The 27,733-nt window shown below is 35.7% G+C and overlaps 1 long non-coding RNA gene across 1 annotated transcript; it reads left to right on the forward strand.

Moving 5' to 3' along the window:
* On the forward strand, positions 1–27,727 carry LOC148130696 (uncharacterized). Its single transcript, XR_015749598.1, has 3 exons — positions 1–83; positions 12,445–12,604; positions 27,659–27,727. It is a non-coding gene; the product is annotated as an uncharacterized LOC148130696 (long non-coding RNA).
* The last annotated feature ends 6 nt before the right edge of the window (positions 27,728–27,733 follow it).

Below are 27,733 nucleotides of genomic sequence, written 5' to 3' on the forward strand. Positions count from 1 at the left end.
CTCTAAAGTACATATCTGAATATTGTAGAGAAGCTAAGAAATTACTTTGGCTACAAAGGCCTTGCAAAGCTGCAAGGATTAAAGTAAGCTTATTTTGAATGGAAACATCTTATGATAGCTGAATTCAGTTCAACACTTTCCAGATACACAAATATTGTTTCTAGGAACAGTGGTGTTTGTAACAAACAATCCAGTATATTTTTAATAAATACCTACTTGATATTATTAATAATAATTTATCAGTTACAAATTTTAGGTTGGTTTTATGCAAATATAAAGTCCTTAGTTTACTGATAGTTTATTACTAGTTTTTTTCTCTGAGCAAAAAGAGACACAATACTTGAGAACCTATATTATTTACCCTGTGAATAGACATGATTACATTCAGTTTAACATTCTGGTGTTTATTCTTGCTTATGAGGCATCAAGAATATGTGCCTTTTTTTCATTCTATAATTACTCCTCTATTGATATGCTACTTCCTTGTTTCTTATGCTTCATTAAAAGTCCAGGGTAAGGTAGATTGAAGTAATTGTTCCCCTTTCTCCAGAGGTTCCACCTTCCAAAAAAAAAAAAAAAAATCAGGATGCATGGAAAGCCAAAGATATTGCTCTAAGATAGTAATATAATATAAATATCAATGCTACCATCTGTCACATCTCAGCAATAAAGACCCAAAACAAAATTAAAAACTTCCTTTTCTATTCTGGCAAAGAAAAACACTTTTGGCACTCTATTAATTACTCAGTTACTAGGTGTTAGTATTACAGAAAATAAATCTGGAGTCCCAAAGGTCCATAAGTACTCTGTTTGTGTTAATTAGACTTTTAGACCTCATTGTGCAAGCCCTTTGAAACAGAATTCTATTGATATAAAGAAAATAGTCCTTTTCTTGACATGCACATAGAGATTCTTAAGTAAGTATGTTGCTTCGTTCATTAGCCATCAAGTAATAAACTGAAGTTTTTTGGAATGGCTGGACAAAATAAAGTTAAATAAATAAATACAATTAACCTGTTGTTGTTTTTTTTTATACAAAGAAAAATGTATGTATAATTTCAGCCAAAAGATTAAGTCTGGGTATTGTTTTTTTGTGAACTGAACAGCAATAGCAGACTAATATACCACTTTACAGTGCTTTACAGCCCTCTTTAAGCGGTTTACAGAGTCAGCATATTGTGCTCAACAGTTTGGATCCTTATTTTACCCACCTCAGAAGGAGAGAAGGCTGAGTCAAGTTTGAGCCTGAGGAGATTTGACCTGCCAACAGCAATGTTTTCTTCTTCCAAATTTAGGCAAAATATTAAATTCATTCTAAAGAACTCCTAATCAATTAAGCTGCATGAGAATTTTATCTTTTCGCTGATGAAACATCTGTATCCACTTGGTGAATATATACAAAGCTGTTTGTTTTGGAGAATTTCAACTTATATAATGAATTCTCCTAAATATTAATAATGTCTTGGGGTATTGGGTTTTTTTAAAATATGCAAATACCTCATAGCTAAAACAAGCTGCTAGTATACAATTAGAGGATAATCTGATTTTAAGAAAAAATGTGGAGAACATCCACAAATTCCTGTAAAAGTGGAATATAAAGTAGATGCTTCTTTCATTAAATATTCATTCTTATTGCCTTTTTTTAAATTTACTTTATTTATTTTGATTTGTCAATAAATATATACATAGTTATGAGTACATGAGATAAAGTACATGAAATATAAGAAAAAATAAAAGAAGCAATAGGACAGGGACGGTAGGCACATTGGTGCGCTTATGCATGCCCCCTTCATACCTCTTAGGAAAGGGACAGTCTAAGGTTAAAGTTTTTGGGGTTTGAGGAAGAAACCACAGAGTCAGGCAGAGTATTACAGACATTGACCACTCTGTTGATGAAGTCGTATTTCCTGCAATCAAGTTTGGTGCGGTTAACCTTGAGTTTGTATCTATTGTTTGCTCTTGTATTGTTATGGTTGAAGCTGAAGTATTCATTGACAGGTAAGTCATTGCAATGTATGATTTTATATACCATACTTAGATCAGACTGAAGACGGCATAATTCAAGGTTTTCTAGGTCTAGAATTTCACGTCTGGTGGCATAAGGTATTCTACAATGAGTAGAGTAGTGGAGAACTCTTCTTGTGAAATATTTCTGGACTTTCTCAACTGTGCTAATATCAGATACGTAATGTGGGTTCCAGACTGATGAGCTGTATTCGAGTATTGGTCTAGCAAATGTTTTGTATGCTCTAGTTAGTAGTGTAATATTACCAGAGAAAAAGCTATGTAGGATTAGGTTAACAACTCTTAATGCCTTTTTGGCTATGTAGTTACAGTGGGCTCTAGCACTTAGATCATTAGAGATGAGTATTCCAAGGTCCTTTACAGAGCTTGGATCATCAACAAGGTCTTGACTATTCAGCTTGTATTTTATTTTCTGATATATTTTTTTGCCAATATGTAAGACAGAGCATTTATTTGTTGAGATTTGAAGTTCTCATTTGTTTGACCTTTCTGATACATAGTCAAGATCTTTTTGAAGGGTAGCAGTATTGTCTGTGGTATTGAACAGCATTACATTATCAGCGAAGAGAACGCAGTTGCTCTTAATATGATCACAGAGGTCATTTATGTAGAGTATGAAGAGAGTTGGTCCTAAACACTGCCTTGGGGGACACCACTATTGACAGATACATAATTTGATAGGACACTCCCAATTTTGACCATTTGTTGTCTGTTTGACAGGAATGCTTCTATCCAGTTATGCAGTTGTCCAGAGATACCATAAGATTTTAGTTTTAGGAGTAGTTTGTCATGTACCACTGAATCAAAGGCTTTACAGAAGTCAATGTAGATTGTGTCTATTGCTTTGCCCTGATCGAGTTGTGTAGTCCATATGTTTTTGCAATGTAAGAGTTGCAGATTACAGGATAGTTTTTTTCTGAAACCAAATTGTTTATTAGAGAGTAGGTTGTTTGTCTCTAAGTGAAGGATAATGGATTGGTTAATAATTGATTCCATGACTTTACAGGTGATGCAGCATAAGGAGATTGGTCTGTAATTTTCAACTAGGCTGGGGTCTCCCTTTTTGAAGATGGGGATGACCGTCGCTTGTGACCATAGGTTAGGCAAGGAGCTGGTCCTGAAAGATTTTTCAAAGATTATGCTTAGAGGTTTGGCTATGGCAGTGAATAGCCTTTTAAAGAAGTAGGCACATATTCCATCCAGTCCAATAGATAGGAATGGTTTTAGATTGCGTAGTGCTTTTTCAACATTATCTTCTGTAAAATTGATATTTATTAGATCATTGCAGTTGTCTGTGGTTTGACTAGGAAATACTGGTCTTGATCCATTGCTGTTTACAAATACTGAACCAAAGAATGTGTTAAAGAGAATTGCTTTGATAGTGTCATCATTGCAGTCTTTACCTTTCGGTCCTTTCAGGGGTGGGATGGACCTTGAGTCTTTTAGTTTGTTGTTTACAAAATTGTAGAAAGCATGGGTGGAATTTGTGCGTAGAAGGTTTTCCTCTTGTTGAAAGTGATAATTAGTGCATTCAGTTTTTATCTGGTGGCATATATTTTTGTATCGGCTTTTGAAGTTGGCAATGTGACCAGATTTATTTTTTCACCAAAGTGATCTCTTTTTGGATTGAAGCTTCATTATTGTTATGGATAATCTGTTTTTTTCTGGTTTTGGGAGTTGTTATTGGTACGTATAGTTTGATGTCTCTTGATTTCTAGTAAGAATATGTTGTAATGGTCTTCAACAGTATTTCATCCAGCAAATAGAGATTACCAATCAAGGGATGAGAGATCGTTGTCTATAAGATCATAGTTGCCATTTTTGAAGTTATAATTGGGGATGATGTCATTGTGATGATTTTTTTGTGGGCGTATGTTGAGGCAAAAGTCAATCATGTTGTGGTCACTGTTAGAAAAGGGTTCTTTAGTTTGTATTCCATAAATTAAATTCAAGCTATTGCAGAAGATGAGATTGAGGCAGTTGTTAAGTCTAGTATTGTTGGTTACTAGTTGTTCCAGTCCTAGATTTGTAACAGCATTGTAGAAGTTTGCATGTATGGGTTCAGCTGTACATTCATTTAGGGTCCAATTAATATGAGGTAGATTGAAGTCACCAAGAAAGATAAAAGTGTGTGGGCAGGATGTTGCCCATGTTAGTAGTGAATTTAGCTTGTTTACATGTTCGATGTCATAATCATGTGCTCTGTAACATAGTAAGAATCAAAATGTGACATTTAAGGACAGTTAACAGATGATGGTCTCAGGAAGAGCAAGCTCCTGGGTAACTTGGATGTTTTTTTAGATGTAAGGACTTTTTATAGAAGATAGCAACACCACCTCCTCCTCTGATTGGTAAACATGATAGTCTCTTACTGTGGTAATGGAGTCAGGGAGAGATGCATTGAGCCATGTTTCACAGACAAATATGATGTCCAATATTTCAATGATGAACTGTAAGAAAACAAATTTAAGGCATAGTTTAAATCTTCCACAGCATTATCAAGCTATTTTGTCTGACTTGTATTCCAATCTGTCTGCACCCACAGTTGAAATGCTTTGGCTTATCAAAATTACTGTCTTCTCTAGATGGTTCTCTCGTATGCGATAACAGCTAGAAGGTGAAACATAGCAGTGACCACTGTCAGGCTTAGCAATTTTCTGTGTTATAGAAATGTCTATCATGGGATTTTTTTTCCCCCTTCTATCTTTCTCCACTCCCTCAGTGCTGTCCTGTCTCCTCTCTGACAGTTCTGTTTTCATACAAGCTGGGGGAATATTACAATTTTCTGCTTCATTTTTTATCACCGTCAGTATTGTCATATTTGAATCTTGGTAACCAAATTTTCTATGGTGGTTTTACTTAGGTGAGCTTTCCTTTTGGAAGATGTGGAAGAATTTATTTCAATTACTCCTTTTTATAATGTTTCTAATAAATTTTTTGAACCAATATATTTATTTCCTCAGATGTTAATACATGTTATATGCTACAGTTGTTGATAGGGTTCATATGACTTTTTCATAGTTCTGATTTCTTAATTTGATATTTTGGACCCAGTATAATGTTTATTTCCATTTGTATTCTTATTCCACTTCTTATTTCAAAATATGCGATGAGGAAGAGGTTGACATTTTTAAAATATAATTCAGCTTTTCCATTATAAAAATTAAAAGTTTTATTTAATATTATTCACTTTCATTTACAAATCATAATGTCTTGTAAAGAAGAATAGAACAGTATGTACAGAGAGAAGGAGAAATTGCTTATGCCTCTTTTCAAGATATGTGTATTTTACATTTTTGCTGTGTCAAACATACAAGAATAAAATTTCAACTCTTGTTCATATAAACCAAATATTCCTTTTTACAACAATCTTTCTGCATTGAATCTCACTCTTATGTGTAATGGAACACTATACCATGGTGTAGTTTCATTACATTTCTTTTTATTTGTTTGTTTTAATAATTTTAATGTATTTATTTTGATTCCCTCTCTTTTATATTCTAGTCTTAACATGAAGTATTACAGAGTTATTTTGTTTTTATTTTTGTTTTCATGTCTAATATTTCCTTTTTGGAAATGTAACAATTCCATGTTAAAGAAACAATACACTTTACATTTTCAAAGCTGATCCAACAGTATTCTTGTTTTATTTATATGATTTGCCCTATTCATTCAACATAACCTGTAGAAGTAAATTATGCAGAAGTAATACAGGGTCATATATGCTCTGGCCCCACTCTAATTAAACTTTTGCATTTAAGTGCATTTCTATATCAACTCTTCAGATTTAAATCCAATTTTTAGATCTGAAAAGTATCTAGATATGTTTATATAACTATTTAAATGAATTGCTGTGTTGAGTATGCCAAACAAGTGATTCTTCTTCTCTATTTTACATTGATGTCTGTAAAATGATCCATAATAAGCATTATGTTGTCATTTATTTTTAGAAATATGTGAGATTTACACATCAGTCTTCTATTAAGGCACTGTGATAGTCTGTTCACATCCTGATAAGGTTCAATTAATAAGTTGGAAGATTAGCACATGTGTGTTTCTTAGTTATTTGAAAAAAAGAGCTGCCTGATCTTCAGTTCATAGAAGATTATTAGGAAAATACTGGAAAAAAACCCTCTATCCTAATGAACTAAAAGTAAATTGGCTTCTAAAGTGAAAGTAATGCAGCTGCTGAGATTTCTGTAGACTTAATCCTTACCATTTCAATAAATCTTGTTAATTAAGTCTCTGTGGGATTTTTTTATTTTATTTTTCAGATAGGTTTTTAAGATCCTGTGAGGCATAAAGAGCCAGAGAGCTTTTTTGTTTTGGAAATTGGAAGTACAGGTATGGTTTTTCAACCCTGCACATCTTACAATATCTAACTTTTTCCATGACACTTCCACGATCATAAGAACCTTATATGACAAAGGAATATCATATTATTTAATGCAAGATTGCTGAAAAATATGCAACATCTTTTAAGGAATGCATCTCTGGAGATATCTGTAACTGGGCATCGACAGAATTTGCATTCCAACCTTTAGTATGATTTTATTTGTATTTTACTATATTGAAATCCATTGTACACTATTTATAAAACTCCCTTAAAGTGCAGATGCAACCATGTACTAAAAATAACAAAAACACATAGTACTTTGTTGCCTTTGCTATGTATAATTATATTTATAAAAACAAAATGATAAGTACAAATACACTAGGAATAGATTTGAAGTGAATTTTAAGGGCGTGTTATTTAGCAGAAGGTTCTAAGTATTTAACCAGATTTCAGAACTATGATATGGAAGAACAAAAATACATATTAAATTATTCTATTAAAAACAAGATAAACTAAGAAAAATGTTCATCAGATCCATCAATGGCTTTCAGATTATAAATGAAATCACTAATCCTTTTGTTAGTTAGTAATAACAATAACAACAATAACAGGGACACGGTGCCTCAGTGGCTAAGATGCTGAGCTTGTCAATCAGAAAGGTTGGCAGTTTGGCAGTTTGAATCCCTAGTACCGTGTAATGAAGTGAGCTCCCATTACTTGACCCAGCTTCTGCAAACCTAGCAGTTCGAAAGCATGTAAAAATGTCAGTAGAAAAATAGGGACCATTTTGGTGGGAAAGTAACAGCATTCTGTGCGCTTTTGGCATTTAGTCATGCTGGCCACATGACCATGCTGGCCACATGGAGATCATGCTGGCCACATGGAGATGTCTTCAGGCAGTGCTGACTCTTCAGCTTTGAAATGGAGATGATCACCACCCCCTAGAGCCAGAAACAACTAGCACATATTTGAGAGGGAAACTTTTACCTAATAACAATAACAACAAATGAGGAAAAATATATGCCGTGGAGCACAGACTCACTGTGATCCTCATCCTATGGCCTCTGGCTGCAACCAAACTACCAAGCTCAGAGACAATAGAGGACTCCACAGTTATTACAAAGTTGTGGTGGTATAGTGGTTGGAATGCAGTACTGCAGGCTATTTCTGCTGATTTCCAGTTTTCAGAAGTTCAGCAGTTTGAGTCTCACTGGCTCAAGGTTAACTCATCTTTCATCCTACCGAGGTCAGTAAAATGAAGACCAGAATGTTGGGCTCAATATGCTGACTCGGTAAACGTCTTAGAAAAGGTTGTAAAGCATTGTGAAGCAGTATACAAATCTAATTGCTATTGTTATTATGTATTCCATTGTTTAATGCAATTGGTTAATAAAGCAAGCTTAATCATTCTGTGCTATTCAAATTGGTTGAATGCAGATTAAAGACAGAAGGCCTTTTTTTAAACTTGAATGTTTTAACATTTTATTTATTGGTTTTGTGATTTTCTGTAGGTCTTTGAAACAGAATATATTTGATAAGAATATAATTCACTATAATTGATCTAGAGAAATGGCAAAAATTGTGGTCTCAAAATTGATGTTTTACAGGTGGCATTTCCCCCCGACAAGAATAGCAAGAATGTTCAAGAATAAATGTGAAAAATGCTGGAAATGTCATCAGATACCTGGCTCATATTACCATATGTGGTGGACTTGTGAGGACGCTAGAAAATATTGGACTAAAATTCGCATGTGGTTGGAAAAAATGATAAAGAAACGTATAGATTTGAAACCGGAGTTCTTTATATTGGGAATCTTACCAGATACATACAGTAAAGACTTGAATGTATTAACAGCGGCTAGGATTGTATTTGCTAAAAATTGGAAGAATGAGAAAATACCATCGCAGGAAGACATTATTAAGAAAATATTGGAATGTGCTGAGATGAGCAGATTGACATTTGAAATTAGAGAGCAAGAGGATAAACAATTTTATGAAATTTGGCATCTTTTTTATCAGTGGCTAGATGACAAAATACAATAATAGAATATTTAGACAGCAAGGAATATCTTTATTTTTTCTTTCGCTTTTGTTATTTGACATTATATCTATAAAGTGTTTCTAGGATAGATCTGGTATTATGATTTGTTATAGAATAAACTGTTTAAAGTATTGTTATCTCATAAAGCATGAATGATTAAAAGTATAGCCAAATGATTTTTTAATAGCGATATCAGGATATATAAGTTTGGATTGACAATATGAGTTGTTATGTAATATAACTGTAATTGAGACTACGAAATGAATGCACAAAACTGATGAACCAACCGACACACTGTAGGTACATAAGAGAGTTGATGTTTTAATGTTTTGTTTGTCTTGTTTGTTTGTAGAAAATCAATAAAATTGTTTTAAAAAAAAAAAAGATATATAATTCACTCTGAGATGGTATATTAGCATGAAATATTTGATGGTGTGTATGTGAAAACTGTTAAAAGCCAGATTCTATCAATTGTACCACTTTATATTTTACTCCAAATAATTTTAAATTGGCATTCTCAGTATTAAATAGAATCAATGAAGTAGAAAAGTAGCAGGGTCTTTGGTCAACATGTTTCAGCTCAAATGTTTGCCCTCAAAAATAGCTTAGGAGAGTTAAAGAGGAAATGTTTAAGCTTTTGAAGGGCTTGAGATAAATTATCTGATATATACTTCTAAATATGAGTTATATAAATGCAACATTTAGCTTTCTTTTGAGATTGTTTTCCCATCTATATTGCTGATCGTTTGTTTTAAAAGACAAAACTAATTAAAACATTTTTTTTAAATATATCATTTTCTTTAAAAGCAGTCTACAATCTTAGAAAAGATCCTAATTCTTTTTCAAAAGCCTGTCCTGGACCTGATATATTAGGTGAACCTAAACTCCCAAAAATAAAAAATAAAAAGTGGCACCAAAAGTCACCATGATGAGGTGAAAATCACTTCTCACTGCTAAAATTTCTTTCTGCTTTTCAATCCTTATTTTTTTAAAGAAAAGTAGAGGTTTCCCCTGACAAATCATGTCCAATTCTAAAGAATAGTGCTCATCTCCATTTCTTAGCCAAGAGAGTCAGTGATGTTTGAGGACACTTCTGTTGTCATGTGGCCAGCATGACTACACCAAGGGGCATGGAATGCTGTTACTAATCACTGAAGTGATATTTATCTACTTGCATTGATTCAATTTTTTTTACTCCCGGTTCTTATTTGGTGGGTGTGGCTTGGTGGTCATATGTCTGGGTGGGCATGGCCAACTTGACATCACTCACATCAAGGGGTGCCTTGCCTGGCCTCAAAGAGATACAATTTCCCTCTCTATTTATTTACTACTACTGAACATCCAAAATACACTATTTAATCCAATGTATATATGCCACATGTGTACATACATCTTACCTAGTATAGTGTGTGTATGGGCACACAAAAAGATAATTATCTACTATATATACTGTATGTGTATGTACACACACACACACACACACACACACACACACACCCTCTTCTAAAACTATATACATTCAACCTCACTGCTTTTGGAAAAACACACCCATAGTCCACTTTCTGTCACACATTTAAGTATAATTTCTGTACATTAGAACATTGCATACACCTTCAGATTTACTTCCCTAGCCTGCACATGACTGTTAGACCCAGGAGATATCATGGATTGAGTAAAATGTGGTGAAACTCACTTAATAATGCTCTTGCTTAGCAACCAAAATTTTGGGCTCAATTGTGGTCATAAGTGAAGGACTATCTCTGCCTTCCTCTGCATGGCAGCCTAGTCCTAGTAAACTGCTCTGCCAATTTTCCTCTCTGTTAGAGGCACCAAAATAATCAAGATTCCAGATGATATAAGGTCTCCTGCTGGAGCAGGGGGTTGGACTAGATGGCCTCCAAGGTTCCTTCTAAATTTGCTATTCTATGATTCTATATGGATCTCCTGCTGAAGCAAGGAGATGGACTAGAACAGGGGTCTTCAAACTTGACAGCTTCCCCCCCCCCCCCCCCCCCCCCTCCCCCCCCCCCCCCCCCCCCCCCCCCCCCCCCCCCCCCCCCCCCCCCCCCCCCCCCCCCCCCCCCCCCCCCCCCGCCCGGGGCCCCCCCCCCCCCCCCCCCCCCCCCCCCCCCCCCCCCCCCCCCCCCCCCCCCCCCCCCCCCCCCCCCCCCCCCCCCCCCCCCCCCCCCCCCCCCCCCCCCCCCCCCCCCCCCCCCCCCCCCCCCCCCCCCCCCCCCCCCCCCCCCCCCCCCCCCCCCCCCCCCCCCCCCCCCCCCCCCCCCCCCCCCCCCCACACACACACACACACCCACCCCCCAACCCCCCCCAAAACACACACAACACCCCCAACCCCCCCCACCCCCCCCCCCCCCCACCCCAACCCCCCCCCCCGGGGCCCCCCCCCCCCCCCCCCCCCGCCGGGCCCCCCCCCCCCCCCCCCCCCCCCCCCCCCCCCCCCCCCCCCCCCCCCCCCCCCCCCCGGGGCTAAGACTTGTGGACTTCAACTCCCAGAATTCCTCCTCCAGTCATGTTAGCTCAGGAATTCTGGGAGTTCCGAGCTGCACTGTGGCTGCCATATGGTAGGGAAATCTAGGAGAGCAACCAGGGCAAGTGAATGACCGGGTGACCAGTTGACTGGGTCAAGGGCATGGCCAGCCAGTTCGACGACCCATGCCAAATCACACTACCAGTTCACCTGAACCAGTGAAAACCAGTTGAATACCACCTCTGATTTGCATGCTTTCAAACTGCTAGGTTGGCAGGAGCTGGAGCAAGAATGAGAGCTTACCCTGTCATGTGCTGCTTGGATGGCCAACTGTCAATCTTTCTGTCAACAAGCCCAGCATCTTAACCACTAGGGCTCTGCTCCTCTCTTTGACAATTCCTAAGATCTGCAAAAACAGAGATTTCTCAAGGAGAGATGTGGGACCATGAGCAATTTCATTTGTCACATCCGAACAAGGCTACATAAAATCCAAAATTCTAGTACAAAGTATTGTTGTTATGGGATAGACTTATGTAACTTCAGTGGCAATGATATTTTAGCACTTTACAATCTAGACTTAAATGAGGTGTTACTCTCTTTGTTATCCATGAAACCATGAGTTTTAGTTCCACATTGGGCACAAAGCCAGCTGGGTGACCTTGGTCCAGCAACTCTCTCTTAGGAAGAAAGCAATTGCAATCCATTTCTGAAAATCTTGCCAAGAAAGCTTCAGAAACTTATCCGGACAGTCACAAGGGATCAAGGCATGAGAGAAAAAAATTGTTATATAGAACAAGTAAAGGAATAGACTTTTAAAAAAGAGTTCAGTACAAAAAAAGTACTCAGGAGTGGATTAAGTGCATCAAATTTTGACTACATCACTACAAAAATGTTGATTCTAATTACATTTAAATTTTGCCATAGTTTAAAAGTGGACATAAAATTGATTTTGTGGAGTTAAAACTCTTTTGTTGTGGAGGGAAGGTTGCTTGTTTGTTTTCATTTGGGATGATGATGATTTTGAATTATGAAGATGCTACAATTTAAAATGATGAGCTAGGACTAGAGAGATTCTATTCAAATCCAATCTAGCTTTGTTTTGGAAGTTCACTGGCTGATTTGGAGAAAACTGGCTGATTTGGAGAATATTTCAGCCCCATTTACATATTAGAGGTATTGTGGGGGCAAATATGGAAGAAGTAGTGTTATGTATTCTTCTGGAAAAAAAGTGAATGTAAATTAAATATGTGAATATAAAACAATAATAAATAATTTAGCAATGCAAAGTAATGACACAGATCTTTAAAATCATCAATAGGTTTATATCCCTAATTTTAGGAGCATAAAGAATTCATTTTGCTCCTTAGCCACCCTACCAAAATTTCAAAAGGAATAAAAATACTGTCTTGCCCTTATAGTGACATAATGATTCACTATTTGTATTTACTGTGATAGTTGGAATCTGAGGGATTAGTTTAGAAAGCTGCCGATAACGTAAAATGTAAAATCAATGTAGAGGACAATTAAAAACACTCTGTCTCATTTTTATAATCCTAGATACTTTGGCATTGGATATTTGGCCAATTCTAACTTCAACAAAGCAACATCATTGTTGGCATCTGTCAGTTGCTGGATGGAAGTATTGAACTGAGAAAATGGGCAGAGTGCTCTTTCAACCATAATGTCTTCGACAAGTAGAAGATTGGAAGAATTCAAGGTACACATAACGGTATTTATACTTTATGAGGCTCAGCCCAAATTTAGAATCACTATATCTAAACCATATGAATGACTATTTATTTATTTGTTTGTTTGTTTATATTCCTATGCCACCTATATCCTCTACAAGGTGACTCTGGGTGGCTTACAAATTATAAAAAACAAGTGATATCAGATACAGAAAGAAAATATATACTATACTACAGAAAGAAAACATAAACTATGATAAAGAGCATTTAAATTTCCTGACTATTAATACAAAGTCCTATGATGATGATGAGGATGATGATGAGGATGAGGATGAGGATGATATTCTTATAAAGTTTGTTTTGAGAAGTTTTTACATTCAGAAAAAAATGCAATGAAATAAAATCAGCTCACACCATATTTTCAAGTGAATTCCTGGATGTGTCCCAACTTTATGGTAAAATTTCTGAACAATTACTTCAAATTTCAAATATGAATTCTGCAATCACTTTTTAAGATATGCCTTCAATTTTCAATGGTTACCTGTTCATTATAAACTTGGTTCTTCTTATTGTTTGAAAAAAATCCTCCCAATCACTTAAATAAAGAGATATGACTAAATAACAAATAGCAAGATTTCACCAGCGAGTGAAAAAAAATCCTCTCAAACTCTTTGGATTCTGTGTCTGTTGTACTAAATGGAGCAGAAACATTGTATTACAGAGACACAACATTAATGATACACTTTTTAAAATTCTTTTGCCTAATTTATGCAGCATTCCATTGCCTTTAATTTCTTTCTAACAGCAGATGTTTTTACAGTTTTATGAGCCTTGACTTCAATGAGACAACACAACTTTACACTAGGCCTATTTCATTTGATATGACATTTATTTATCTATCTATCTTATTGAGGGCTGTGAATTTAATTGATAATAATAAAGAAACATAGTTTAATAATTGTAGAAGCCAGTGCAACCACGATTTTTAATTGCTACAACTGTGGATTTAAGACATGTTAAAATTTTAAGTTAATGCTATCGGACTGGACCTGGCAAACATTCATTCATTCATTCATTCATTTTAATATCACATTTTGAACCAGAATTGAGAAAATGAAATCAATCAATGGAGGAGTTAGGGTATGGGAAATATTCTCATCACCACTGCTAGCAACTAATCGAAAGGCACCCACTTGAAATGTTCAATACTTGGTCTATTTCCACTTGCAATTTGTTAAATCTCAGTCATGCTCATATTTGTTAAAATATTAAAATGCAGCGTGATGATTAGCAAATAATTATTGATTGTTTATTTCTAATAAAGTGTTGTTTGTTGTAGAACATTAATGGCTTGGCAACTGTTGCATTAGTTAGAATTCACAGAAATACTAGTTCACACAGTCTTCCATTTCATTTGCCAGAAAGATTCTGCCTATCCTTCATGATAGAGTAGTGTATACAATGAAACAGAATGTAATGCTGTAGAAAATAAGACAAAATTGTAATTTATCAGACAACATGAGAATTTAGTTGAAAGCAATATACTTCCATTAGGCGAGCTCTTGGTACATTATCCCAAGATGCCTTAACCTGCATCATTTTCTAAGCCTCTATAGTGTTGTTAGGAAACTTATTCTTGACAGATTCCTTTGATTTGTGAACACACTTTATATTTGTAATGCTCAGATTATTGGAGAAGCAAAGCAGTAAGGAGACAAATCCACATAGGTAGTATTCATAAAGCTTAACAAGTTAAGTGCCCATATGGATGAATAATTCAGTCAGCCTCCAATGTTTCCATGAGTTTACTCAGAATTATGTTCTGCCTCTTTATATATTTATTTATGAAGCGAGTTTTTTTTAGAAATCTCCACAAAAATCTCCAGTTTAGATATTTTTAAAATATGTGTAATAAAATCTTTCTAATATATATATATATATATATATATATATATATATATATATATATATATATATATATATATATTAGCCTGATGATGGCAGGTGAGATTCTGCCGAAACGTTGCTACAACTTTAAAAGCACAACTACAATGACGTGGGAAAATACCCGAACAAAGCTGAATGCAAGAATAAGTACCTGCCTAGGTGAACACAAAAATTCAGTAAAAAAGCTGGAACACACTTCCTCACTAGTCCAACACATGAAAGCAACAGGTCATAGCATCGGCTTCAATGGCACCAAAACACTAGCCACTATAGAAAACCCCAGCCACAGAATTATCAGAGAAGCCATACAGATTGAAAAAAGACCTGAAAGCATGAATAGAAGAGATGATTCCACCAGACTGTCAATTATTTGGAAGCCTGAACTCACAAACAAAAAAATCTCCACACCACAAGCCAGGCAAACACCTGGGCACAAACGGATCCCCCCCTGATATCTCCAGCTCAAACACACCCCAACCAGGCACCCAGATGAAACCTAGCTTCCTAATAAATGATAGCCGTCCATTTACTCAGAGCCAAGCCGCACTAAAAGCCTCCAATACAGGAACACAATGTTGCCAGCCAATCAAGACAAAAAAAAAAAAAAAGCCACAAAACAGACAGAAGATATTAGAAACACCAATCAAGCAGAACACAGCAAACTCCAAGACCAATAAACACAGACCAAGACTCCCAACCAATCAGGATGAAGAAAAAAACATTCTGGCACAGCAGTAGGCTAGCCCCAAATTTAAAACTGAAATGGCTGTGAAAGTCGGACTCACACCATGCAACAATTGCCCAGTCACATACATTGGACAAACCAACAGGGGAATAAATGCATGCATTGCAGAACACAAAAACACAGTCAGAAGAGAAGAAAATACTTCCTCCGTCTTCCAGCACCTTAAAGCCACAGGACATGAAATTAATTTCAAAGGAACCAAATTAATATCCAACACTGAACGCTCCAGCAAGAGAATAATGAGGGAAGCCATCGAGATGGAGAAACACCCCCATAACATGAATAGATGGGACGATACCTCCCGCCTACCAGACAACTGGAAGCTAGCCCTCACCAACATACAAGTCCCAGCCATGAAAACCAACACCAAACCCCAAAAAACACGGGATACCATCGCCAATCCCCCTCATCAGACCCAAGCCCAAGCCCATCCTATAAACGAAGGACAACCACCATCCAGAAAACAGACCACAGCTGCTTCGCCAGCTGTCGCACCCCCGACACCAAAACCAAACAAGCTGACACACACCAAGAACACAGACCCAGACCCCAAACTCGAAGCCAGACTAAAACCCAGAATGCTACATCACAGCCACCCGCTCAGGACATCACATCAGAAAACTCAGGAAATTACACCACAAGAACTCAAGAAGTTACAACACAGCAAATGACCCAGGATATCACAGCACAAGACCAAGGATACCACAGCAATAAATCTCACAAGGTCATCACACAACCCATTACCCAAGCCGTTACTACACAGGAGGCTAAAGGAAAAAAGATCAAAACACAAACGACCCAGGAGATTACAACGCAGGACCCAGGATACCACAACAAAAGAACTCACAAGCCCATCACACAACCCATTACCCAAGCCATTAAAACATGAGAGGCTAATGGAAAAAAGATCACTACAAAACAAACGACCCAGGAGATTACAGCACAAGATCCAGGATATCTCCACAACAAAACTCACAAGGCCAGCACACAGCCCATTATATCAACTCCATCAACCAATCAAGAGGCAGCAGCGCAGCCAACCAGCCCAGCACACCAGCCCCCACCACCAGTATACAATAGAGAGACGGCAGCTCCAATCACACACTGCTTGCACTGGCACGAAGCCGAAAGCACCAGCCTGAGGATGGCGAGTGGGACCTCACCGAAACATCGCCAAGATACTCTTAATCTTACACGGGAAAAGACCGAACACACCTAGACCTACATACCTGTACCCATGAAAAAGAAAACAAATATATATATGTATGTATGTATGTATGTATGTATGTATGTATGTATGTATGTGTATATATGTATATATGTATATATGTATATATGTATATATGTATATATGTATATGTATATGTATATGTATATGTGTGTATATATGTGTGTGTGTGTATATATATATATATATATATATATATATATATATATATATATATATATATATATATATATATATATATATATTCTGAGGTTCTCATGGTATTTGTATGTGGATCTTTGGTTATTCGGGTTTTTCTCCCGCGTAAGATTGGAAGTATCTGAGCAACGTTCGATGAAGTCTCATTCATTATCTTCAGGCTCTGAGAAGCACATAGCTGAAGACAGAAGCCTGAAGATGATGAATGAGACTTCATCGAAACGCTGCTCAGATACTCCAATCTTACGTGGGAGAAACCCGAATAACCAAAGATCGATCGATCTATCTATCTATCTATCTATCTATCTATCTATCTATCTATCTATCTATCTATCTATCTATCTTTTCTTAAGTTTTCATGGGTACTTACATGTATGGCATTCAGCTTTGTTCGGGTATTTTCCCACGTCATAGTAGTTGTGCTTTTAAAGTTGTATGACGTTTCGGCAGAATCTCATCTGCCATCATCAGGCTTCTGTATAGTGTTCATCTGTGAGTCAGGCTTTTACAGTGGTTTCAGATTTGAATTTGGGGCAGCCTATTGCTGTGCCAGAATGGTTTTTTCTTCATCCTGATTGGTTGAGAGTCTTGGTCTGTGTTTATTGGTCTTGGAGTTTGCTGTGTTCTGCTTGATTGGTGTTTCTAATATCTTCTGTCTGTTTTTTTGGCTCTTTTTGTATCTTGATTGGCTGGCAACATTGTGTTACTTTATTAGAGGCCTTTAGTGCAGCTTGGCTCTGGGTAAATGGACTGGCTATCGTTAGTTAGGAAGCTAGGTTTTTCATCTGGGTGCCTGGTTGGGGTGTGTTTGAGCTGGAGATATCAGGGGGGATCTGTTTGTGTCAGGTGTTTGCCTGGCTTATGGTGTGGAGATTTTTTTGTTTGTGAGTGCAGGCTTCCAAATGATTGACAGTCTGGTGGAATCATCTCTTCTGTTCATGCTTTCTGGTCTTTTTTCAATCTCTATGGCTTCTCTGATGATTCTGTGGCTGGGGTTTTCTATAGTGGCTAGGGTTTTGGTACCATTGAAGTTGATGCTATGACCTGTGGCTTCCATGTGTTGTACTAGTGAGGAAGTGTGTTCCAGCTTTTTGACTGCATTTTTGTGTTCATCCAGGCGGGTACTTATTCTTCTATTGGTCTGTCCAATGTATGTGGCCGGGCATGATATTAGAAATTAGATATTAGAAACACCAATCAAGCAGAACACAGCAAACTCCAAGACCAATAAACACAGACCAAGAATCCCAACCAATCAGGATGAAGAAAAAACCATTTTGGCACAGCAATAGGCTGCCCCAAATTCAAATCTGAAACCACTGTAAAAGCCTGACTCACAGATGAACACTATACAGAAGCCTGATGATGGCAGATGATCACGACCACGAACTCGAAGCCAAACGAACACAGACCCAGACCCCAAACTCAAAGCCATATTAAAAACCCAAAATGCTACATCACAGCCACCCGCTCAGGACATCACATCAGAAAACTCAAGAAATTACACCTCAAGAACTCAAGAAGTCACAACACAGCAAATGACCCAGGATATCACAGCACAAGACCAAGGATACCACAGCAATAAATCTCACAAGGTCATCACACAACCCATTACCCAAGCTGTTACTACACAGGAGGCTAATCGAAAAGAGATCAAAACACAAACGACCCAGGAGATTACAACGCAAGACCCAGGATACCACAACAAAAGAACTCACAAGCCCATCACACAACCCATTACCCAAGCCGTTCAAAACACAAGAGGCTAACGACCCAGGAGATGACAGCACAAGATCCAGGATATCTCTACAACAAAAGGCCATTACACAGCCCATTATACCAACATCAACTCCATCAACCAATCAAGAGGCCGCAGCACAGCCAACCAGCCCAGCACACCATCCCCACCACTTGTATATATAGAGATGGCAGCTCCGGTCACACACTGCTTGCACTGGCACTAAGCTGAAAGCACCAGCCTGAAGATGGCGAGTGGGACCTCGCCGAAACGCGTTGCCTAGATACTTTGAATCTTACGGGAGAGAACCCGAATAACCAAAGATCCACATATATATATATATATATATATATATATATATATATATATATATATATATATATATATATATGTGTGTGTGTGTGTGTGTGTGTGTGTGTGTGTGTGTGTGTGTGTGTGTGTAGGTGTAGTGTGTATATATATATATATATATATATATATATATATATATATATATATATATATATATATATATATAATCAACAATGGAATGTATACTTATTTTATTATTTTAAATATTTTTATTTTAAAAGTTGGATCTTTCAAATGTGAAAGAATTCCAGAATTCCAGAATTCAAATGGGTGGACAGCAAATATATTTAATAAATAATAAAAAATGAGGTAATTTAATAATGGAATAGTTGGTAATAATTTTTCTAAAAAAAAATACATTATAAAGGGCTCTTTTTTCTTTCTAAATTCCTAAAAGCTACTATTATCATCAGTAAGAACCCATATTATTATTACACAGTGCATTAATTAATTTACAATATTCTGTAATACAGATTGACTGTTTAAAAACAAACCAATTTTCTAGAGGAGCAATACCGAAAATAGCGAAACAATCGAGCAAAACAGATTTTTTTTCTTACCTTTATGTCCTAATGACATGTTGTAAGGTTCCCAGAGTCATTGAAGATGAGATGGACAGCAAATAATTTTTATAAAGAAATAATGAGTTGATAACTTTCTTATGGGGAATAGGGGGTGGAACTTGACATCTCTGCACTGTTATTATAATGAATTTGTATTGTCACAAGTTTATTTGTGCCTAACCATGACAGCCCTCACTTTCAAATTCCATAAGTGACTAATGTGTGTGAGGTGTACTGTAAGAAGTAGGGGATTCTTAAGGAAATTTTACCTGAACATATTCTTTGATCTTACTTGGTCTTGGTAATTATAGAGCGTGTTTACAGATTAATATTTAGGATGATCCTTTCTAAACTGGCAATAGCTATATATTTATTGGTTGTTCAAAACCAGACACTTGCAAGACACCTACATAAAATGATTCTATAATTACCCAGCATTTTTAATTGATTATGGAGCTATGCTCCTATTCAATAAACATGGTACAAACATATCATGTTGTGGCTGAAGCCTTGCTTATAATGCATTCTTGAAAAACAAGATACAAAAGAACACAAAGTGTTTAGTGCGAAAGAAACATGCTGCAACATTTTTCTGGGGTACAGATAACCATTAAAGTTGACTGAACCATAACCTTTTATCATTACCTATTCTGCTGCTTCAAGTGAAAACAGGAACTTGTATATTGCAAATCTGGGCACCATTTTGCACTTCTCACAAGCCTCAGAACTAATATCATTCCATGGCATTGAGTTTGTATGGACGTGTGGTGCTAATAATAAGAACAATAATAGAATGGTAGAATATTTTCAGAAAATTTATTGAGTAATCTTCCTTCCTTAATGCATGACAAAATAAATTAAGATGTAAAAAAATATAATATCGGTATTTTCTCAGAAAAATAGTCTGCTATATAAGTTTTAATGTTTTTTTCAAGAAACTAAGAAGTGGGCATTAATATTATTCTTTTTGCATTTCTCTTTTTGAGTTCATGCAAAATAAGTATGAGGATGGTTTGTGAAATTGAATTTAGTTAATTTCCATGATATACTTATTGCAAGTAATCTATTATCTATGACAAAGCTCAAGAGGCTGCTTAACAAGATCCCAAACTGATAAGATAAGGAGCCTGGCTAAACAGTAGTAATAAAAACAAATAATTTGCACTATGATAGCAATTATAAAGCATTTAAAAATTGCATTAACACAATATTAACTTTTTATCACTTGTAAAATTTTGAAACCAATAAATTTGATAGCAGCATGATACTGTGGTGAGGTGGTGAAGGTTTTTGTTGTTTGTTTTCTTTTTTACTTTCTTTCTTTTTGTTCAGGGAATTCTTTCTTTCTAAATTGGGTAGCTTACATTAACAACGTAATATCTTCTCAGTATGGTGGAAATTGAGTGAAAATTAATGAAGATAATAAGCTTTGCTCATATTGTTTCCTTATAGTCATAGTTATATCAGTTTATTATATCTGGATTATCCATGCTAGGACACTGGATTACCATTCTTGAATCCTGAACCAGAAAATTGTCCCAGAGAAGAACATCTTAAGCTGAGAAAGGTTGTAGAACTGAAAGTTCAGACGCAAAAAGCCAGTCTTATAAAATGTTTGTTGATTGTTTGTCAGTTTATAGGTGGCATACTACCCAATTCATTTGCTTTACCTTTTCAGCATTATTTAATGTAACTAACAATTAATCTATAGAATATTTCTATATTTTTTCATACCTTTTGCCATTTTGTCAATTAGTCAAAAACTTTTTCTTATGATTTTGAGCAATGGAGTCATTGCAGTAGGGTTGCTACAAGCTTAATCTAATGGACAATATAATAAAGGAGCTAATTGTGCTTGAGAAATTACTGGAAAACTCTCAAACTCAGTACTGGTATTTGGGTTATAGCAGGTGCTACACACATTTTCTGCCATGCTAAAACTCCTTCAATGGAAATGTATTCATTTTCTTTGATACTGGTTCCGATATAGGAATCAATAACCCATAAATCCATACATTTGATTCCATTAATTTCTTTTATTTCATTTTTTTCACTTGATTTTTTATACACAGATTTTTCTTCTAACTCTCTCTCTGTGTCTACCCCCCTCCCCTAAAAAAGATGCTCACATCTTGCCTTTAAGTAGAATCCATTTTTTTTTTCATCTAAACATATTATTCTAAAGAGTTCCAGGTGTGGTTTTTCTTGTGCAGTAATTCTGCTTCATTCAGAGCATTTTAAAGGTAGTTAAAACATTGCTTTTCCAGCTGTTTTCCACTTTTTCATGTGTTTCCCACTTTTTCTGTTATAAAAAAAGCAATTAAGGAGAAAAAGCTATGATAATTGTAGATTTTTTAAAAGTACTGATCGAAGGGTTTCATCTGAACAAACCTTTGAAAATAGGTCCGGGGGGGAGGGTGATGTTTGACAGTGGGGGCACTGTGGTAGAATAGGCTTTCATTCCAGATCCTGTCAGATGACATTCTTTTGTAGATGTAATTGATAACTTTCCTATCCTTCCAGGAATAGGAAATACATTAACTATACATTGATCTGATAGATTGGATTAATATAACCAGAGAAAGGATGTTCCTCAAATAACCCAGTCCCATAAATGTGCATGTCAGTTGTTTCCAAAATAGCTTTAAAACATGGCATGAACAACTTCAGTTTCAGTTTTGCTACCTTGGTCTCAGACATCCCTTAATAAAGGGTACCAACAACTTTTTTATTTAGTTAAACACAGGTGCCATATTCTCCAGAAATAAGAAGTGTGATTGTGGATTGTTGCTGAATGCATCTCAGTACCACGAGCTTTGTGTTTCTCATTTCCATTCAAGATTGCATTGCAGCTTCATCTATCTGAACCTGCTAGCAGATTTTTCTAGAAGATATATACATGGCCTTAAATTATTTTATTCAATCAGCCAGTCATATCAGCAGGTTTTCTATCCTGCTGACTTTACATGAACTACCGGCCATTTACAAGTAGCTTATAAACAAGATTATATTAAGAGTAGAAAATAAATATACAACTAAATATTTATCAGTTAAAAGCACTGCAATTATTTTAATGACATCACACAAATTATTATTTGGTGAGCCAGTCAGGTATAATATCTGCCTTTGTGATGAATTTACATTACCAAATGAGGCTGACAAATCAAGAAAAGTGCAAAGCACTACAAATATGAAGGTTCACTGAAATTCAAACCAGTTTTGAAAACTTTTTTTTTCCAGTCTTAACATTATTATTTTTACAAATAACTCAAAGCAGTGAACATTATCTAATACTCCTGATTTTATTTTCTCCCCAACAACGTCCCGAAAAAACAAAGTAGTTTTTGGCTACTTTTTGTTGTCCTAGCAAAAACAAAGAAACTTAGCCTTAGTACCATATAACAGTGCTTCAGTATTAGAAATATGTCTTTAGTTAATTTCCTACCATCCTGCTTTAGAAGTATTATTTATTTACAATAGACTAGTTGTTTAGAGTAAAATCTATTAATATTTTTATAGTATTAGATAACAGGTATAAGTATAAACATGGTTATAAATGCATGAGATGGATACAAATAAAAAGAAACATTAGGATAGCGACAGTAGGCACGTTGGTGCACTTATGCATGCCCCTTACAAACCTCTTAGGAAAGGATGAGGTCTATAGTAGACAGTATAAGATTAAAGTTTTGGGGGTTTGGGGAAGAAACCACAAAGTCAGGTAGAGGATTCCAGATACTTACCACTCTGTTGCTGAAGTTGTATTTCCTGCATTCAAGTTTGGTGCAGTTTACCTTTAGTTTGTATCTATTGTTGTGATTGAAGCTGAAGTATTCATTGACAGGAAGGACATTGCAATAGATAATTTTATGAACTACACTTAGGTTGGACCGAAGGCGGCATGGTTCTAGGTTGTCTAGGTCTAAAATGTCAAGTCTGGTGGCATAAGGTATTCTGCTATGAGTAGAGGAGTGGAGTACTCTTCTCATGGAATATTTCTGGACTTTCTTGACTGTATTAATATCCGATATGTAGTGCAGGTTCCATACTGATGAGCTGTATTCAAGTATTGGTCTAACAAATGTTTTGTATGCTCTAGTTAGAAGTGTGATATTACTAGAAAAAAATGTTATACAGGATTAGGTTAAGAACTCTTAATGGCTTTTTGGCTATGTAGTTACAATGGGCTCTAGCACTTAGATAATTAGAGATGAGTACTCCGCAGTCCTTGACATAGTGGGTGTCATCAACATGGTCTTGACTATTCAGCTTGTATTTTATTTTCTGATTTATTTTGCCAATATGTAAGACAGAGCATTTGTTTGTTGAGATTTGAAGTTGCCACTTGTTTGACCATTCTGACACATAGTCAAGGTCTTTTTGAAGGGTAGCAGTATTGTCAGTGGTGTTGAATAGTTTTACATCATTAGTGAAAATAACACAGTTGCTTTTAATATGATCACAGAGGTCATTTATGTAGAGTATATGCCCATAACGCATCTTTAGTTGAGAGACGTTTTAACTTGTAGAGAAGAATTTGACATAACCTGTTTGAATTATCCAGTTCTTTAATTTGGATTCAGATTTAGCAGAGTATATGTCTATCAGTTGCCAAATGCAATGGGAAATCAGGAGGCAGTTGCTTAAGAGGCAAAGAACAGATAAAGATTATTAAGTATGATCCCTGTCCAAGTGTATAAAAGTTGAGGAATAATCTATTTTTTCCTTTAAAAAAAAGCAGACTGAAGAGAGGAGCTTAAGAATTTTCTCATCATGAAATAGTAAATCTGAGAGAAAAAGACGGGAAAAAGGGATTCCTGTATGTATTATCTCTAAAGCCCCTAGTGGACAATGAGATAAATCATTGAGCAGACGTTCAGTCTGTATATAATTATCTCTGGGTTTGATTGTTTTTTAAGAATAAAGGAATTTATAGATTTAGATTTAGACAAATCTAGTGGTGGTATTCAAATAATTTAACAACCATTTCTCTGCTCTAATGACTGGCTGGCTAGGTGTGGTTGGGTGGTCATGTGTCTGGGTGAGCATGACCAAGTCAATGTTATTCACATCAGGGGTGCCTTCCCTCCTATCTCCCCCAGCTACCCTTCACCCGGCACCATTGCATCACCCGCATCACCCCTCTGCCTGCCCACCTGTCTGCCCCTGCTCTTCAGCCAAGCACAGTGGGCCCAGAGTGGATCAGCCAGTTCACTGAACTGCAGAAAAGGTTAACTACTGATTTGCGTGAACTTGTGAAAACCGTCTGAATCCCACCACTGGACAAATCATAAATATTTCTTATAGTTGGTACAATGACCAGCATTAGGAAAGTTTTAGAACCAGAGAATAAGCTCATCTGTTGTTTTTTATGGTTCTTTGCTTATGCTGATTCTGAAATATATAAGCTAGTTTTATATGTATAGACTTACATATACACATACAGCAAATACACAGGAAACTGTGCTTATAGAGTTCCATTACATAAAAGTATTTTGTGATACCTGTACTTTTACACTACATAAGTACCTTAAAATAAACTTCAATGAATTTTATTGAATTCTGCTTTTTACAATGTCCAAAATCAACTAGAGCGGCTTAAAAAAAAAAACATAATTCAGATCTTGCTTGTATGTGTATTTTTATAATGGGGAGAATTTATATGAAACAATCCTCTCTTGTTCTGAATAAACAACTCTCAGACAAGAAGATTTTAAACCTTTATCTTACTCTGCAAATTAAATTTTGTAACTCTGGAATAATTTTAATACCACTAAATACTAAACTCAAAGGCTTCAAAGGTATACAACTGCACTATTACAATCTAACATAAGTTAGAAAAAAATATGTGAAAACCTGTTCTATGCATTAGAATATTATTTCATAATTAGAATAGGAATAAGGTTGTTGTGAATGACACTTTGTCTATGCGGTGATTTTCAGTTCAGTAAGTTTTTGCATTCTAAGGATAATTTCAGTAGGATTCGGTTTTGGCTGTTTAGACAACATTGTGGCTGAATTTATTTCCCTATGCCATCAATTCCTTGGATAGAAAAGAGATGCTATTATTGATAACTTGACTGGACCATTAGGCAAAACCAAATAACAATATGCATTTGGACTTAATCAGAAACCAAGCAAGTATAACATTGTTTTATTTGAACAGCTTGTTCCAAAGTCAGAAATGTATATTCAAGCACATAAGTTTTACATTCTTGATGAAAGTTGTACCTTTTTTTAACAATATATCATTTTTAAGAATAGTTATTAAACTAAAAAGTTCCAGTTCACCTCTAAGCACAGAATAAAGAAGAAATGCCATTCTCCATACTGTAAAGTTTAAACTGAGCAATAGTCATATACTTTATAGTGCATATTCCTTTTCAAGGAAAAAAAATCAGAACGGACAGTTTAGCTGCCTTGATATATTACTGAAATTGAAAGCATCATTAATGTGTGTCATGAAGTTCAGTGTAAAAGGTTGTAAAAGTTGTATTAAGGAATAAATAGTTTCAGAACAAAATTAAATTTAATGTAAGAAAATTATTTTAACTTTCTGCTAAATGGTCTGTCAGGGATTAAGGTAAATTTATTTCCCAGGTTTTTTTAGAAACAGTAATCATAATTAGAAGCTAGGGAGCTTTCTTTGAATCCAAAATCTAAATGCATATGGATATCAATTTCCTGTATTTTTATGTGCACATATGTACCACTAGAGGCCATCCCACTCCTCTTTAAATTGGTAAATATGCTAATAACAAGTGTTATAGTTGATGTGATTATCATATAAATGTGAAACATAAAAACGCTGCCTAGACTTGCTGCCAAAGTGCATAATCTGTGTCTTTTATCAAAATCTGTTTCTGGAAAAAAATAATACATCAGCTACACACTCTACACATTGCTTTAAGAATTATTGTTTTTAGAAATTTCTGTCTCAGGAAGCATTTGTCTGCATTCCAACTATTCTTGGAGATGAAGACTGATTGTTGAGGATGAATTGCATCTATCCTTCTAATCAACCAAAACATAAATATCCAATTTTATACTCTACAAATAAATTCAAGAAAACAAAAGTAAATCTTTTTCTGTTAAAGAATTCTCCATAAAGCTGAGACTTTCAGATCAAAGCTTTCTGCTTTTTGTTTTCAATTTATTCTGCTAACTTTGTTCATCCAAAATGATTCGTTATATTTCTTTTTGTCAAGATTTCTTCCTAAAACTGCATTATACATTGCAAATAACGATAAACTCTAACAAAGATCTCAAGTAAACATATATGTGGCTGTGCAAATGTTTTCCTCTGCCTATTCTTCTTGTGAGCACAAATCAAAATCAAGGTAATTTAATAACAATGCACCAAATCAGCCATTGTAGTTCCAAAACTTCATGCCAACTGTATCTTCTAATTGCTGCTCCTTGTATTTCTTCTTGTACTCTGACATCTTGAGAAAGCTGTGATCTGGAAGCATCATTAGCTGTTAGTTGAACTGCTGTTTCAATTCTAATATATTTTTCCATTCATCATTGTGAATGGAACATATCATTCTATTATCATATATTAATCAGTATGCTGTGAAAAAAAGAAAATATCTATGAATTATCCTGTACTAATTTGTTCTGCAAAATAGTATTCTGAATTTTTGAATGATTAAAGCATTAAATTAAAATTAGAAATATAACAGCATTGAAAGAATAGATTTTGGCAGTGATTTGTTCTCCAAGCTTGCCATTTAGCTCACAGACATTTCATTACCAGTCTAGGTAATATAATCAGTGGGACTTTGGTAGAAGTGACTTGTTCTATTACTCTTTAGCTTATATACGCCTTGTGTGCTGGTGTGGTCAGTTGGTCAGACTGCCATGGGTTTGATGCAATATTTAAATTCTGAGTTGGTTGGTTGGGTCCATTGTGGATTGGTCATTTAAATGGTCTGGTTTCTTATGTATTCATATGCTGAATCTGCAACATATGCAACAGTATTTTTTATTAAGAGTGTGTATTTGTGGATATTTCTGAAAGATAGAAGGAAAATGGTTTTATGTTTATGTTTGGCATATCTGAGTGTTTATCTTACTAAGGCTATGAAATCAAATCTGGAATATAGATGGTATCACAGTATCTTGGAAAAGAATCACCAAAACATTATGTAACCTGTACAATATAATATTTTTTTCCTGAAAGATCCTTTTACTTTTTCTTATGGCTTGATAATATGTAAACCCTTCTCATTCTTGGAAAACATCATTGAAAATGTTCTTCCATATATCATCACAGTAATATCACAATATTGTTATGACTTTGTTTTGTAGGAGAAAGTTGAAACAGAAAAATGACATAAAAATTTGAACCCGCTAAATGCTTAATGTACTTCACTTTTGCAAGTA

The sequence above is a fragment of the Notechis scutatus genome, chromosome 4, assembly GCF_049901735.1.
Source record: "Notechis scutatus isolate UNSWTSFEM ecotype Mainland chromosome 4, rNotScu1.2, whole genome shotgun sequence".
NCBI lineage: Eukaryota > Metazoa > Chordata > Lepidosauria > Squamata > Elapidae > Notechis > Notechis scutatus.